This window comes from Podarcis tiliguerta (genome assembly GCF_965153285.1).
Source record: "Podarcis tiliguerta genome assembly, chromosome: Z".
Classification (NCBI taxonomy): Eukaryota; Metazoa; Chordata; class Lepidosauria; order Squamata; family Lacertidae; genus Podarcis; species Podarcis tiliguerta.
Genome location: NC_139553.1, coordinates 47,395,220 through 47,412,375, shown reverse-complemented (window position 1 = coordinate 47,412,375; position 17,156 = coordinate 47,395,220). Strand labels below are relative to the sequence as shown.

The 17,156-nt window shown below is 47.9% G+C and overlaps 1 protein-coding gene across 3 annotated transcripts in view; it reads right to left on the bottom strand.

The window, feature by feature from the left end:
- PLS3 (plastin 3) overlaps positions 1-16,638 on the bottom strand; it is a 64,799-nt gene extending 48,161 nt beyond the window's left edge. The window contains exons 1-2 of one of the 3 annotated variants that reach the window (XM_083422620.1): positions 16,471-16,520; positions 15,123-15,301 (exon numbers count right to left, since the gene is read on the bottom strand). The gene's annotated coding sequence lies outside the window, so the exon portion shown is untranslated. Of the gene's footprint in view, positions 1-15,122; positions 15,302-16,470 lie in introns of all 3 variants that reach the window. The other 2 variants (XM_083422621.1, XM_083422622.1) reach the window with 2 other exon arrangements.
- Between the last annotated feature and the right edge of the window lie 518 nt (positions 16,639-17,156).

The following is a 17,156-nucleotide window of genomic DNA, read 5'->3' as shown; positions in this document are numbered from 1 at the left end:
AAATCATATCTCCCTTATCTTTGTAGGACAAACGATGTCCGCATCTCATGCAGGAAGAAGTTTATATTGCAAAAGTTGACCAAATGCAGTTCCCACATAACATGCTTGAAAGGGGGCATTTCCTGCTTTTCAATACATCCAGTAATTTTATTTTTTTAAACCTTAAGAATGAAATTGACAAGTTTAGACAGTTGCATCAATCAAGTGAATGATCAGGGAGAAGGAAAGCAGCTGGGACTAGGAAATCAGAAACAGTAAAACAAAAGCCCAGTTCTCATAAACATAATATGAGGTGGAAAACCTATGTCTGGTCTGGATTGCTTCACACTGGAGCAAATATATATACTGCATGAGAGCTATTAGGGTGCTAAATCTATCCTTCTCCTGACGTGCTACTTTTTGACATCTAGAAATTCCCCTCTCCCAAAATATGGGAGCCAGCCTTCACCCTCAGTCTAAACTGGCAGGGTACAAAGAAGATCACCACCTCATTGGTCGGTCTCTGAGAAGCAGGTGATAAAAGTGAACAGGTTTTTTATCCCTGTGGCCAGGCTTCCACTGAGGCACATGGGTAAAGACAGTAGTTCAGGGCTTGACCACAGGTCTGACCCTTGGCATCTTCAGGTTAGCAAAGGATCAGGCGGCAGTAGATGTGAAAAGATCCCTCTGCCCAAAACTCTGGAGAGAAGCTGCCAGTCAGAGCAGACAACACTGGACTCAATGGACAAATGGTATAAACAAGTTCTTGTTTCCTTAACCATTATTGCAGCATCAACTTTAATAATAAGAAGCTGACTTCTTTGGAAGCAGAGGCTAACACAGAATGTATGCATCAGTTTCTGAATATATGATGGGCAGGATTCCTGCGTTCCAGGGGGGGTTGGACTAGATGACCCTTGGTGTCTCTTCCAGCTCTACAATTCTATGACTCTACATGCATGTGTGGAACTTTCTCATTGGATTTCCCACCACCACCAAGTATTCAGAGTAGCCTATTCTAAGAGGAAACGGTCTGAAACATTTCCAGTTCCTTTTCCTGAAATTGTTTATAAAATGATCCACTAGCCGCTTTTAAAGCTACTGTTTGTTTTGAACCTGGTTTTCTTCTCCTGGGTATCTCCCAGAAGGAAAGCAGTGAATTCCAAGAAGTGTCTCAGCATGGTTAAGAGACTCAGCCTCCAGAAGAGAGCACTAAACATAAATTATCAGTCTGAATAGTGAAGATTGCTGCTGCACTGCTGGATTTTATTCCAGATTTTTTTCCAAGAAAAAGAACAGAAGATTTCACTCTCTACTCATCATTTTGTCTCTGCTTGGGATCTGGATGTAAGTTCCAGTTTTTAATCCTCCCATCCTCTGGCAATTCAGGAACAAAATCAGGGTGCCTCTGATTGCCAGATGCTGAGGACACAGACAGAACAGGAGGATATGCCTTGCTTGCCAGCTTTCCAAAGTCATCTCTGGTTGACCACAGCTGGGAAAAGCATGCAGGACTACAGTCTATCCAAGATGGCTCTTCTGGGATGTTTTGGCCATTCAGCTTCCTGGTGAATCTAATGCAAAGTCCTTAGGACTCACCTTATCAATTCAGGGGTCACTTTGTTGGGGGTTAAACTTCCCATTTATACATGCCCTCTTCCAAAAATATAAAAAAGGAAAAATACATCAGAGCAGAGAACACCTGCTGATAACTAGCTGGCCAAAATTACCTGGAAGCTTGCAGAATGGCTTGGAAACAGCTAATGTTTAACATGGCTCCTGGTTACCTCAGTCTAGAAGCTCCAAATGTTCTTCAGGTTTTTTTAAAAAAAAGTTAAAATCCATGCTGCTCAGAATCCTCTGCAGATATGGCGGCACAGTGTAAATGGCTACTTACTTTATGGGGAAAGGGTTTTTTGGTTTTTTGCAATAACGCAAATCTGGGTGTGCCTCAGACTCTAGCAGAGGCCAAAATAACTATTATGTTCTCAGAAGACCAATGTCTGGCAACCTTTATTTATAGATCTACATCTTCTGTTATTTAGGGAAAGTGACCTCACTTCTTTGAGGTTTTTAAATATACAATAACATCTGCAGGATAATCAACTGGGAGGAAAATCCATTTGCCCTCTGTATTTGTTGGCTAAAGGAAGGTGGGCAGTGCAGGAGTTGAGAATGAGCAGGGTGGGTTGTTGTTTTTTCTTGGGATCCTGTACTTTCTTTTCAAACACCCACCCACACATATAGACACATGCCATTCCTCCAGAAGAGAAACAAAAAGAAAAATCTGCATTTAATTTTATTTAAAACCAGGGCAAACAATGTTCCCATGCAGGAGGCTTGCAAATAGTAACTCATCTGGTCTCCTGTGGACATCAGAGTGAGCCTAAACAAAACAGCTTCAATAAATTGTTTGATTCTTTTCTCACTCTTTTTGCCCTCCCTTCCAAGCTACTGATATGCCCAGCTAATTCACATACTCAGACAGCAGAAAAGAGCACAGCTTCCTCATAGGTGTATAAAGCCCCTGCCACACGTACCAGGTTTTATGTACTGCATCTCTGGGATGATGCTATTTCCTCTACCGAGCTCCAAACAGAAAGAGATTGAAAGCAAACTTACTTTCATCCACAATCCAATAGTACATAGTTCTGTGCATACAATACCTGGGTGCATTAACCACCTGGCATAATTAAGGAAAGAACTTGCATGCAAACAAGTCAGACAAACAAGCAGGTTCAATTTAGGGTTTGTGCTTAACTGAATACATGGCTTAGGAGTTCAGTATTCTGCCCACCGTGCAACATATTGAAGCTGCATGTCACAAATTAACCAAATCTGACAGGTGCACCTGCAGAGTCACATTTTCCATGTGTTGACAGGAGAAATCTGTACATAAGGTTTCTCTCAGAGGCAGCAGTCACAAATGCAAATGGAATCATCCTTGTTTACTCAAGAGTCTGATGTTTCTCCGTCCTGGAGAAATGAAACACAGGGACACCCAACAGCTGATGCTAAATGGACAGGGGAAGGGAAAACTACATCCGCTTAAGAAAAGCAATCCTGACATGTGGAAAGCTTAAATTGTCACTCCTACATTGCCGTGAGAAATCACCACCCCTTTTTATTGTTATTTTAAAATGTGTTTCTTGCTTGATCCCAAAAGGCTTAGCACAATTCATGTGCACAATATATGAATTAATTTTGAAAACCAATCTCCCCACTGCTCCTGAGTTTCTTCAATACTGGATTGTTAACTGTGTGATTTTGTTTTATTTTGCATTTTGTTTTACTGCCATTTCTAAAATTATGACCTGCAGTTCTTACATACTTCTTTATAACCAGTATACTAATGTTAAGTGCTGTACCAGGGGCTCCCAAACTGTGGTCTGTGAGTTTCACTCAGGCAGTCCACCACATGTCTGCATTAAAAATTCATACTGATTTTTAATTGTATTTTGAATGATAGAACAGTAGGGTTGGAAGCAACCCAAATAGCCATCTACTCTAACCCCCTGCAACGCAGAAATTGCAGGTAACGAATGCAGGAGTTGTAATCCAGTGGTGAATGTTCAGCTTATAAGCCAAGATGCTGCCCCACCCCCTTACCTGTTGGTGGGGTCGATCAGCCCCACCCAGTTCACAAGCAGCAGGACCTCACTGGTCCCGTATGTCCCGTGGAACATGCCAAACTTGCCCACGTGGCAGTAGTGCTGCTGGAAGAGGGCAGGAGGAAAGGAAGGCTGGGGGCAAAGGGCAGCAAAGGCTTTACAACGCAGGGTGCCGAAGCCCCCAGAACAAGACATTTCTCTCCCGACCTCACCCCCCCCCAAAAAAATCTTTTATTTCTTCTATCGTGTTTTATTGCATTACCATCTGAATTCTGTGTAATCATTTGGCATCTAGCAAAACATGCTGCAATTGGCAGAACAGGGAGAAAAGTGGTCCACCATGACCATCAGCAATCTTCAAGTGGTAAAGGTCGAGGATTCAACCCAGGAAGGGCAGAGAATGGGAAGAGCCCATGCCTGAAACCCTGGAAAGCCACTGCCAGTGGACAAGCCAATGGTCTGAACATGGTACACAGCAGCTTCCTCTGCTCCAATGACCTCACTATCCACACATAAGAAAGCGAGGAAGGCTATCAGGAAGCCAGGTCACCAGACAGCAATGCTCATGACTGAGACACAGCAAGTGACACATGGGATTTAATCCATTTAAAGCAATTCCTGGTTATGCAAATGTGCCTTGAACAGGGGAAGTTCCTGGAGGACTGCGCCCAGCAGCTATGAGTAAGCTTTTCAAAAAGCCCATAAAAGCAACTGGCCCACCAGAATTCTCACTGGCTACATCCCAGACCAACTCATTTTTAAAAAGTATTCAGCAACAGCACCTGAACGGTGTGCAAACCTTCAACAAGACAGGAACCCACAGCAAGTTGTTGCAGAGTTCTCCATTCCTGAACATTTTTCGTCTTAAGCATGTTAGGTGGAATGATTCCTGTTCTGACAGCTGAATTACTCCTGTGAAGCACATTCAAATGAAGCCTGACTCCACAGAGACAAGTAAGCACTAGGCCTGGGCGATGTATTGATACGTCTTCCAGGATCAGATTGAGGGCCGGATCGTGATAGTGTTTGACCCAGATATTGCAGGTATCTCGCTTGCCGGTCAGCTGGCGCCTTGACTTGCTTCTCCAGCCAAGCGGGCAGATTGCCTACTTCCTTGTGGGACCAGGGCCTCTTCTTCCTCCCTCCGCATGCTGGCAGCAGCAGGGGTGGTAGCAGTTTCAGCCTGGTGCCTCGCAGGACGAGGACCAGTGCTTCTTCCTTTTCAACATCATCATGATGCTCAGCTGGTGATACATCACAATGTTGAGAACCTAGTATCGCCCTTCCCTATTAGAATGTAAGAGTAGCCCTGCTGAATCAGACCAAAGGCCCCTCTACTGCAACACCCTGTTCTCACAGTGGCCAAGCAGATGTCCTTTATGGGAAGCCTGCAAGCAGGACCAGAGCACAAGAGCCCTCTCCCCTCCTGTGGTTTCCAGAAACTGGTATTGGGAATCATGTTACCTCGAACCATGGAGACAGAGCATAGCCATCGTGGCCAGAAGCCACTGATTTAGCTTCCACTTCTCAAGGATGTGAAGGCTAAAGGTAAAGTGAAACAAGACTACTCTACCTGCATAAAATACTCATTTGCAGGCTCAGTGGATAGGGGCCTTTACATCTTTTTAAGTCTGCAGTCTCCAATGTTCCTGGAGTTCTGCAGCATTCCGAGTTACTAATTCAGAGCCTCATGTCTTCCAGATTAATCATTTGCGAACACTACTGCAGAGATGGTGTAGAAAGAATGCAAGCTAGCATATGCTGCTGGGTAGCGTGTGTTGCGGGTTCTTGACACATGTATATCACAAAGCAGCTGTCTGCAACATTTGCTGAGGGGAGGGGAAAGAGGATAACTTCTGGGACCATTTGCTCAAAAAGGACGCATGGGAAGAGAACTCCTCATGTAGGGTTAAGCCAGGGAGCCAGCTCACCCTGTGGAGCTGAGGATTTATGAAACATATGGGCAGACAACTGCTACGCATACTGAGCATCATCCCGCAATGTGTGCTAAGGATTTCAGAGCTGGGCAAAAGTTACATCTGAACAGGTGCCCCTCACCCTTCCAAGACCCACTGAGCAAAGCAGTTCTCAGAAGATTCATTTATTACATCTGTTCACCCTACATCAGTGTTAGATACTCTGGTATATAATCTAATTGCCAAATAGTACAGTTGCGACAATGGAATGTGCAGGTGCTTTTCTGCAGTGGGGTATTATTATTATTATTGCTCATCTCACTTCTATGCCACTTTATATTTTGAAGAACAAATCTCAAAGTGGTTTGCAGCACATTTAAACATCAAATAAAACAATCCAGTACAGTGGTACCTCAGGTTACATATGCTTCAGGTTACAGACTCCGCTAACCCAGAAATAGTAGCTCGGGTTAAAAACTTTGCTTTAGGATGAGAACAGAAATCGTGCTCTGGCGGCACAGTGGCAGCGGCAGCCCCCATTAGCTAAAGTGGTAACTCAGGTTAAGAACAGTTTCAGGTTAAGAATGGACATCCGGAATGAATTAAGTACGTAACCAGAGGTACCACTGTATAAAACAAACTCAAGCTCCAAGGAAAATATTTCAGATCCTTCTCTAAGTGGCATTTGGCTTTCCCAGTCGCCATCCTGGCATCCAGAGAGCTCCATGTTGTCACAACTGGACCGCACCAGTTGCAGAACGGCTATTTTCTAACACTGCCCTGGAGATCCCACTGAAATGAACATACAGTGGTACCTCGGGTTACATACGCTTCAGGTTACATACACTTCAGGTTACAGGCTCCACTTACCCAGAAATAGTGCTTCAGGTTAAGAACTTTGCTTCCGGATGAGAACAGAAATTGTGCTCCAGTGGCACGGCAGCAGCAGGAGGCCCCATTAGCTAAAGTGGTGCTTTTGGTTAAGAACAGTTTCAGGTCAAGTACGGACCTCCGGAACGAATTAAGTACTTAACCCGAGGTACCACTGTACATTGGAAAGAAAGCAGAAAACTGCAAGCTGCAACATTGTGAGAATTGCTTATTTTCCTTTAAGAACTGGTGCTTGGGGTTGCTTGCCAACCTTTCTCTCCCTATCCCTTTTCCCTTTTGTACCATGTCTTTTGCCATGGTCAATAACATGCACCCTTAAGATGCCCTCCTTGATATTTGAAGGGCCGCCTCCCCTCTGTGAAATTAGGCTTGGAAGAAGCATTATATCATACTCAACAAAACTGGCCACGATTTGTTGACAGCTTTGTAAATGCGTCCATCTGCCCAAAGGGACTCTTCTACGAAAAAAGGCTGTCTTATTTTAATTTGCTGCTGTATGAACAGTTTTGGCAGATGAGCAGGGTTAAAAAATGCTCTAAATAAATAAATAAGAGGCTTTGGTGCCAATTAATTGGCTGAATTTGCACTACAACCTCACAGTGACATTATAGCCTCACAACAACCCTTTGAAGCTGGTCAAGCCAAGTTACTGCCTCTCCCCAAAGCATGTGAGCTTTAAAGTTTGGGGCAGCAGTGGCGGTGGTAGGATTTGAACCAGCATTCCTGTTAACACTACAGTATAGTCATTCTTGTGTGGCCTGAAGTTCCAGATTCTTTATACAGCTGTTTGCAATGTGAACACTCACACAAACACACATGTGCAAACGCAGACACAGAGCTTCTGGAAGCTGCCACAGTAGCAGACAGATCCTTTCAGAGGCGACAGGAAGGGAGGTTGAAAGAAATGTAGCATAACCCCCTTTCATATGAGCACCTCGGCTCCTGTAAAGGAAATTAAATGCTCAGTTGAATCAACAGCCAGAATGCAGCAAAATGAAAACTCTGCACTTCCTGCACCTTGGCTTGCAGTTACATTCACAATTCCAGAGAGAGGGAGTGAGGAAGAGAGAGAGGAGGAGGAGGAGCAGTGGGGGAGGGGAGGACTGGGAGGTTCTACAGTTCTGCAATTCTAGCGCCCAACTTACCCCAGGTGCAAATGAGGTCACGTCCACACCAAACATTTAAAACACATGGCTTTCCCCAAAGAATCCTGGGACCTGTAATTTGTTGGAAACTGTGGCTCTGTGGGGGTAAACTCAAGTTCCAAGCCATAAGCTCTAAAATATATGGTGTGGGTCTGAGCAGAAAACACAACATTTTTGCAAGGGGGTACCGTATTTTTCGTTCCATAGGACGCTCCGTCCCATAGGACGCACTTACTTTTTTGGGGGGGAAATAAAGGAATTTTTCCCCCTTTATTTCCCCCCCAAAACCAGGTCGGGGAACAGTGGGATGGCTGCCCTGCGCCTCCCCGCTGTCCCCCAAGCTTGTGGGGCTGGCCGATGTCTGCCCGGCGCGAGGGGCTCTGCTTCAGGGCGCCGCAGGCGCAAGGCTTGCCGACACCTGCGCGAAGCACGGGACGTCCTCTGGAGGGCACCCTGTGCTCCGCACTGCAGGCTGCCGCCCACAAGCCTTGCGCGCCAGGGGGGAGTCCCCCCCCCCCGTGCGCAGGGCTTGCGGACACCTGCGCGAAGCACGGGACGTCCTCCGAAGGGCGCCCCATGCTCCGCGCTGCAGGCTGCCGCCCGCAAGCCTTGTGCTCCCGGGGGGAGTCCCCCCCCCGTGCGCAAGGCTTGCGGACACCTGCACGAAGCACGGGACGTCCTCCGAAGGGCGCCCCGTGCTGCACGCTGCCGCCCGCAAGCCTTGCGCGCCCAGGGGAACTCCCCCCGGTGCGCAAGGCTTGCGGATAGCTTCCTGGAGCCTGGAGAGCAAGAGGTGTCGGTGCGCACCGACGCCTCTCGCTCTCCAGGCTTCCGCCAAAGCCTGCATTCGCTCCATAGGACGCACACACATTTCCCCTTCATTTTTGGAGGGGAAAAGGTGCGTCCTATAGAGCGAAAAATACGGTATTTCATGTTGAAGTCAGGTGGCTGTGTCCTCCAAAGTGAAGTCAGTGGCCCTTTTAAAGCCCGCTCATTGACAGATAACTGACTAATGGGACAATTTGACTCTTCTTTATAATTACAAGTTTTCCATAGGCTCTCTCTTATTCTGTCAACCACCATGAGATCTTACGACAAAGAGTGGTATATAAAGCTAATAAATAAATAAAAACTACCTGAGATGGTATATTTCAAATGCTATGTTCAGCTCCCAGTCTTCATACATGGGGCTCCCATGCAGCCTGCCTGCCCTCCGACCCACACCTCAGTTACGGATCACTGGTTAGCTGAACTTTAAAGAAGCATCCCACTTTAAACAGCCATGGCTTTTCCCCACCCAAATAATCCTGGGAGTTGTAGTTTATTAAGTGCGCTGAGAGTTGTTAGGAGACTCCTATTCCCCTCACAAAGCTACAATTCCGTGAGTTCCCTGGGGAAAAGGATTGATCATTAAAATTATCTGGAAACTGTAGCTCTGCGAGAGGAATAGGGGCCTCAGCACCCTCAATGAACTACAGCTCCCAGAATTCTTTGTGGGACGCCATGATGCTGCTTTAACGGTATAGTGCAGAGGGGGCTATAGAACTGCTGTAGGAATCTGACAAGCATCCTTGGAATTATGCACATCATTCACTATGCACAATCATTCCTAAGCCAATGCTTCAATGCAGTAATGGCTCCTCCATCTGTTAATAGCAAAGCAGTATTGGGCGGAATCCTGTCAGCGTTCATTTGCAAGTTTAATTTATACATGAGAATGGAGAACAAGATTTCAGCCTCCAGACTTAATCTAAAAGCTTTGTTCCAAGTAGCAGCATCCCTGGCTCCCTTGTGAAAGATCCATCTGAGATCCAAAAGTCCCATGCTGTACCGACTAAGCCTCTCCACTGAGTGAATGGAGTAATCCCCTGAGCACAGAGAGGAAACCGGTTATGTCTTGACATACAGAGAGCTATAGAAGCCCCAAGATCAGGGATAGAGGAATCTTTGGCCCTCCAGATGTTACTGGACTCCAACACCCAACTGCCTCAGACAGTATGTCCAATGGACTCAAGGATTATTGGAACTGTAATCCCAACATCTGAAGAGCCACAGGTTCCACATCCTTGCCCACGATTATAGGCTTGAGTTTCTCTGATGTTGTTTTCCTTGAGGCAAAGTCTCTGTACTGAAACTTTTAAGTTTCTCTGCACTGAATTCTCTGCAGTCCCAATATCTATGGTGACCTTTGCTTTTATACTGACAATTCTCTCGGTGTGTTATTTCAAATGCGAGAAAACAGATCTGATTCTTGCCTCCAAAATGTTAAAAACCTGTGACATCTGTTGCACTTAATAGCCTTTATCTGCAGAAAAGAGGAAGAAAAGCCCACAAAAAACAACAGGAAGCAGAGTTTGGGTTGCACATTCACATTCCACTGGGATTATGCAAGATATAACAGCAACTTGATCTTGTAATTCAGTGGTGTTTGCTTGGGGATATACAAATAATACTCTGGGGTTGGGGGGAGTAAAGAATGAAAGTTCTAAAACACAGGTAGCAAATTTCCCAGAGGACTTTTCAACCTGCTGTAAAGAATGCTTAATTTCATATTTCAATGTTTTGATATACAACCCCATCAGCTCAGTACCCGAAACGAACTAGTTTTTATCTTCATCACAAGCTCAGCATCTAACCTTAAGCGTATAATGTCTCTGAAACTGTGCCAGTTTTGGCATTTGACAGGAAAGCCAGAGATGCTTTCAATGCCTTCTTAAAACTGGGGGACGGGGTGGAGAGATAGAGACGCCAGTCTGAGAAATTGTCTAGCGCACAGATCTGTCTTTGCTAATAGAACAGTCATCTTGGAGCTAGGGTGTGGCTGCGCATTCTCTCCAATAAAAAAGCACTACTACCGTTCTCAAAAGATAATAATGAATCAATGATGCTTCTGAGCTGCTAAGTGAAAACCAGAAGGGTCACCACCACATGGATGCTTCCCTTTGCAGCAGTAAAGGCTCAACAAAGCAAGTATCTATTGGAGTCACTGCCCCAGGGAGCCTTGAGCAGCCAGACCCATTGCAAGCCAATTCATCTTAATGAATCAGCCCATTCAGAGAAGACTTTATCTGGCAGAAGTGCAGTTATCTCCAAATGAGGGGCCCCATGGCAGGAGCAGAAACCCCCAGTTTGAGGAAGAAGTTGAGACAAAGCATGCTGGGGTGAGGGCTTCTCAATTTTTTAAAAAAGAGTGCTTTAGTTTAATAAGAGCCACATGTGCTTTGAGAGGAAAGGGATGCAAGGAGGCTTCCTGGGATGTGCATCTTCATTGCAGCCAGGCTTCAGCCTGGAGGCTAAATCTTCCTTTCCTCTCCTCCTGCTGCGTCAGTTCAGTGGGAGGTTATTTGTCAGAGGGAATATACACCCCCTCCTCCAATTACTGGTGGCGAAGGCATGGTTGGCGCGGGGGGGGGGGGGGCGTCCTTCAGTTATGCCACAAACTGCCCCCCAGCAACCCCCAAAAAAGGTTGATGAGGTGTGTGGTGCCTTCCAGCAAGGAATGTGGATATCAGGGTGTGATAGTAAAATAAGACCCTGTGAAGGAATGGATGGGGGGAAAGGAGGGGGAAAGAGCAACAAAGAAAATCAAGTTGAGGTTCGTGCAAAAGAAGAAGTTTTCCTTCCCCACTCACAGCATTAGGACTTGTGGACATCCCATGAAGATGAATGTTGGAAGGTTCAGGACAGGTGAACCTTCCATGCAGTGTGTGGCAGAACTGTGGAACTCCCTCCCACAGGAAGCAGTGAGGGCCACCAACTTGGGTGGCTTTAAAGTAAAGGTAAAGGTACCCCTGCCCGTACAGGCCAGTCTTGCCAGACTCTAGGGTTGTGCGCTCATCTCACTCTAAAGGCCGGGAGCCAGCGCTGTCCGAAGACACTTCTGGGTCACATGGCCAGCGTGACAAGCTGCATCTGGCGAGCCAGCACAGCACACGGAACGCCGTTTAACTTCCCGCTAGTAAGCGGTCCCTATTTATCTACTTGCACCCGAGAGTGCTTTCGAACTGCTAGGTTGGCAGGCGCTGGGACCGAACGACGGGAGCGCACCCCGCCGCGGGGATTCGAACCGCCGACCTTTCGATCGGCAAGTCCTAGGTGCTGAGGCTTTAACCCACAGCGCCACCCGCGTCCCTTGGGTGGCTTTAAAGGGGGATTTAAATAAATTCATGGAGGAGAAGGCTATTAATGGCTACTTGCTTAGTGGCTTTATTCTCCCTCCGCTGTTGTTTGAACTGCTGATGCGCTGAGGTCCTCCATGTTTGCTTTCTATAGGGATCTGGCTGGCCACTATGAGAACAGGACGCTGGACTAGTTTGGATGGATCCAGCAAGACATTTATGTTCTAATGGATTTGCTATATACACACACACACAAAAAGGCAATAGATTTAAGATTTGACTTTACAAAAAACTGCTACAGTCGCAAGTATTAACACAAAAGGTTTGATGCATCCCTAGCAGAAGAGGAGAGGCATGATGTTAAAAGAGAGGTGGCAGCAGTTTCATGTCCACACTCTTGCAGGGGCAGAGGCAGCACTTTTGGAGTTGCAGGGGAGGCAAGGAAGGAGGGGGGCAAGAAGGCAGACAGAGGGTATTTCAGGTTTATGGTACAGCAACCACTAAGTCATATTGCACCACAAGTACCAGAGCTGTTTGTGTTATCTGCATGCCACCTTTTGCCCTGACTGGAAGGCAAGAAGGTTTACACCAATTAATTAATTAATTAAAACTTACTAGTTAAAAACAAAACTAATCTATTAAAATCCTGATGATAAAAACAGCACGGCACGGTTAAAAGCCCTTTCCTTTTTTAAAAAAAATGCAGTCAGTTCCCAAGAGCCTGACAGAATGAAACAGGCTTTACCTGTCAGCAGAAGGACAACAAGGAGGGAGCCAGTCTAGCTTCTCTAGAAAGGGAGTTGCGAAGTCTGGGAGCAGCCACCAAGAAGGCCCTCTCTCACGTCCTTACCAAGTGGGTCTCTGAGGGTGGTGGGACTGAGAGATGGTTCTTCCCTGAAGATCCCAGAGCCTGGGCAGGTTTGTATGGGAGAAAATGGTCCTTCAGACAGCCTGCACCTAATGGCTTTAAAGGTATTAACCAGCAGTTAGAATTGCACTTGGAAACAGGCTGGGAGCTGGTGGATCTGCTGTAACAAGGGAGTCGTATAAGCTCCCAGTCACCAATGTGGCAGCAGCTGTTTGAGCCGGCTGGAGTTTCTAAGCTCTTTTCCAAAGGCAGCCCCATGCAGAGTCCATTACAGTAATCCAAACCGGATGCAAGGAAGGCGTGTGCCACTGTGTCAAGAGTTTTTGCAAACGCTGCCAAGTTCTTTTGTCAGTGACTTGCTCCCAATAATACAAACAGCCTTTTAAAAAGAAGATGACCAGCAAACCAAACTTGGGAATCCAGATGAAATGTCTCAAACAGCATTGGTCACATCTGTTGTGATCAACACATTTAAGGCATTGTTACACCACTTTAACAGTTACAAGACTAAGTCTATCGGGAACTGTAGCGTGTTAATGGTGCTAAGCATAGGTAGCTGCATAAGGGGTCTCCTAACAACTCTTGGCACCCCTCAACGTACTACAGTTCTCAGGATTCTTTCGGGAGCAGCCATGACAGTTAGTGGAATAAATGGTGTTTCTGTGTGCTCTAGCACTTGTCATGGTGTCCTGTTGCACCAGAAGCAGTTTAGTCCTGCTGGCCACATGACCCACAAAGCTGTCTGCGGACAAACACCAGCTTCTTCAGCCTGAAGCGATATGAGTGCCACAACCCCATAGTCGCCTTTGACTGGACTTAACCGTCCAGTGGTCCTTTACCTTTTACCTAAAGTGAAATATGAGGTTTTTTAAAGGTATGCTGTGGATGAGACTATTATCACAAAGAACTCAGGCGTGATGCTGAAATTAGTTCCTTAATACCACAGAAATTCAAAACACAATACAACTTGTTTGTTTCTAAAGTGAAGTCTTATATGTCCCTGAGCCCCAAAGCAAGTTTCTGTGTGCCTCCATGGCCTGCCCCCTTTGAAATCCACAACATCCCCCCCCCCCACAACCCAGTTCACAACAGTCATAAATGTGTGCTAACCTCAGATAACAACAGCAACGAACTTGGGGTGACACCAACAAATTGGAAACTTCAGCATAGTAAGGCTACACCTGTTTTCACACCACATTTGAGGCACATTATTTCCCCAACAGAATCCTGTGAACTGTAGGTGGTTTTTCTTTTAAGGTAAAGGGACCCCTGACCATTAGGTCTAGTCGTGACCGACTCTGGGGTTGCGGAGCTCATCTCGCTTTATTGGCTGAGGGAGCCGGCGTACAGCTTCCAGGTCATGTGGCCAGCATGACTAAGCTGCTTCTGGCGAACCAGAGCAGCGCACGGAAACGCCATTTACCTTCCCGCTGGAGTGCTACCTATTTATCTACTTGCACTTTGACGTGCTTTCGAACTGCTAGGTTGGCAGGAGAAGGGAACGAGCAACAAGAGCTCACCCCATCGCGGGGATTCGAACCGCCGACCTTCCGATCGGCAAGTCCTAGGCTCTGTGGTTTCACCCACAGCACCACCTGTGTTTTGGCAAGCACTAGGCTCTGTGATTTAACCCACAGCGCCACCCGTGTCCCTGGTTTTTCTTTTAAAGGCTGCTGCAAAATGCAGTTCCACAATGGTTAAATTGCGGTTCCCAGGATCGGGGGGAGGGGAAGTTTGCATCAAATATGCTTTAAGTCTATGGTGTGTACATGGCCAAAGCATGGAACAAGGCGTGTTGAAAATACCTGATGTCCACTTGAGGATTACAGCAGCACGTGTTTTGATGCCAAGGCACACACGAGGGCAGGGCTTTCCCGTCAGAAATGATAGGTAAGTCAAGTCAAGAGAAAGTACATCCATTTCTCTGGGGGACATACCTGCCTATTCGCGAGGGGGGGCCTTTGATCAAGTGTGGCACACGAAGGGGAGATCCCAAGAATCAAACCAGGCATTTGAAACTCAAAGGGTGCTCTGGCTGAAGCTGAAGAAGGGAAGAGGAAGGTGAGGAGGCTCCTGACAGACACTCTGCCTCTCTCTGCACAGCCTGGAAATGGAGCAGCTGCGAAGTGCATTGCAATACTCTTCCCCATTCAGCACTTCCCCCAGGGAATATGGAGCCACTTGCAAGTTGAGATGGGGGAAGAAGCAGAAGAAAGGCGAGTTTTGGAATGTGTCTCTCACACACAAAGATTGGTGAACATAGGAAAAGTCAATGAGTCACACAGCTCAGTCCAGTTAGTCACTGGGACATGCGAAAGGTCTGCAATTCACTCAAAAAGGTCTGCAGCTCACACCCACCCCCTTGAATGGCAGCAGGCGGAAGGCCACATGCAGCCAGGCAGTTTAGCGTGCCCACGTGCAAACTGTTACCAGCTGCTTTTATGTCCATTGAACAGAGGGCCCCAAAATTAACCTTGCAGCCAGCATTTGCCCGGTGCACTACACTTCTCAGTGGTAGAACCAAGCAGGTTGGAAAGGCAGAGGCACCACCTGCCTATGGCTGGAAGCAGGGCAGCTTGTAACTTTCCACTCACCTGAGAATCAGCAGCAAGCGAATCAGAAGCAAGAGTCCAGTGTGCTAAGCTATGTGATGCTACAAGAGGCTCTCTCTCCCACTCCCTCTCTGTCTAGTGTAGCCTCCACTGGGCTGCTGTAAGAGTGAGATGAGTAGCCACCCATGCAGGTCTTGCAAAGGGTGGGGCCAAGGAGCCAGCTGCAGAAGAAAGGGGGAGGGCAAGAGCAGGCGCGCTCACATCTGCACCAGTTCTTTAAAGCACATTCTTCCACCTCCCCCAAAGAACCTGCAATGCTAAGAACTCTGTCTGGTAGCCTGTCACGGCTAGTGGAAATGTGTGCTGTGGGAGTGCCCATAAAGAACAGCAGATAACCTGGGGGGAAATGAGGGGCGGGGGCGAGTGGGCTCCTCTCCCAACACACTTCATGCTGCTTCACATGCACTTAGTACTGAACATGCAACCCACATGGAAGTGGTCAGGAGCAATGAGCATCCACACTAGTTTTCCATTGCATAGATGGGAACTAGGAAACACCCCCCCCCCTTTTCTCAAGCACGTGTGACAAGTTTGGTAGTCTGAAAGGCCCTTTTGGAAAGGGACGTACAGACACTCCCGGCGTGTTCCCAGAGCCCTTGCAAACGGCAGTCTTGCAGAGGAAACGCGTTAAGACACAGGAAGCGCTGACTTGGTCTACGGGCCCATCTGGTCAAAGTATCCAGAGGTAGACTGCCCCTGAACATGGAAGCCCCGCGCAGCCACCGCAAATAATTGCCGGCGACTGACCAACCACCCGCTTCCGGCACTAATTTCTCTTACACCCACGCGCCCTTTCAAAGCCATCGAGCTTAGAGGCCCCGTTGCATATTGCAGCGGTCCTAGTCAGTCCGTCTCTCTCTCTCTCTCTCTCTCTCTCTCTCTGAGGAGCATTTTTCCCTTCTGGGGAAAGCATGACCGCCGCCGCCCCAACCAACCCAAGGATCAAGAGTTATTTGGCGGCATTACCTTGGAGAATTTCTCTTTGGAGCAAGCGCGCTTGGCGCCCCAAGCCCCCTGCCCTGCAGCAGCCCCCTGGAAGAGTCCGGAGAGCACCCCACCCCCGCCTACAGCAGGCCATCCTCCCGGCTGGCCTCGCTCTTGCTGCCCAGCCCGGCCTCCTGGCCAGTGGCCCGAAGGAAGCAGGGCGGGCGAAGCCCCCACAAGCTGAGGCAGGCGCCACTACTAAAGGCACGTGCGCTTCGCTTGCGGGAGGTGGGGCGGAAAGGCTCCCCAAGTTCTGCCAGAAGCGGCCGGCGGGAAAGTTGCAGCGCCAAAGGAGCCCCCGAGCGCGACCCCACCCCCGGCCTCGCTCGCTCGCGGGGACACTCACAGTTGTGCGTTACGCTCTCCGACTGCCTCTCTCGCTCGCGCTCTGCTCTCCGACTGGCACCGCGGGCGCTTCCCAGCTCCCTAGACACCTCCCCAGCCCAGGAGCATCGCTCGGCCCTCCCGCTCCCCCACCCGCTCTTCAAGCGCCGGGGTCCGCCCCTCAGCCGAGGAAGGATTGGGCCGAGCGCCCGCACATCAAGGCCGATCCGGGAGGCGATTCGGTGGCAAGGAATGTCTGTTACTCTCCAGAGGCGGGGATTGGAGGGAGGCTTGCCCGCCCAGGTAGAATTAGTGGTTGCTCAACTCTTAGCCGTGACTCCGAAGCTGAGGGAGCCGAGCCCGGATGAGTTAGTTTCACGGACTGACCCCTTGGGAATCATCAGGCGCTGCAAACAATATATGCTAAATGCAATTGCATGTTAAAATGAGGCATGATTTTAAAATTAAACACACTTTAAGTATTTCTGTCACAAGGAAGTTTTCCCTGTATGTTCTCATGCATATGGAGATCATGTGAGTGTGCATATTTGCCGTTTGCAGCTGTTTATAGGGGTCTGTGTGACTTGTGAAACAAGCATGGGATATGTGTGCATGAGATGCACATGACTGCTAAACTGGATTTTTTATTTAATCCCACTGCACATGGGATGTCAGCACTATGGGCTTTTCTGGGGTAGTACAGAGGGA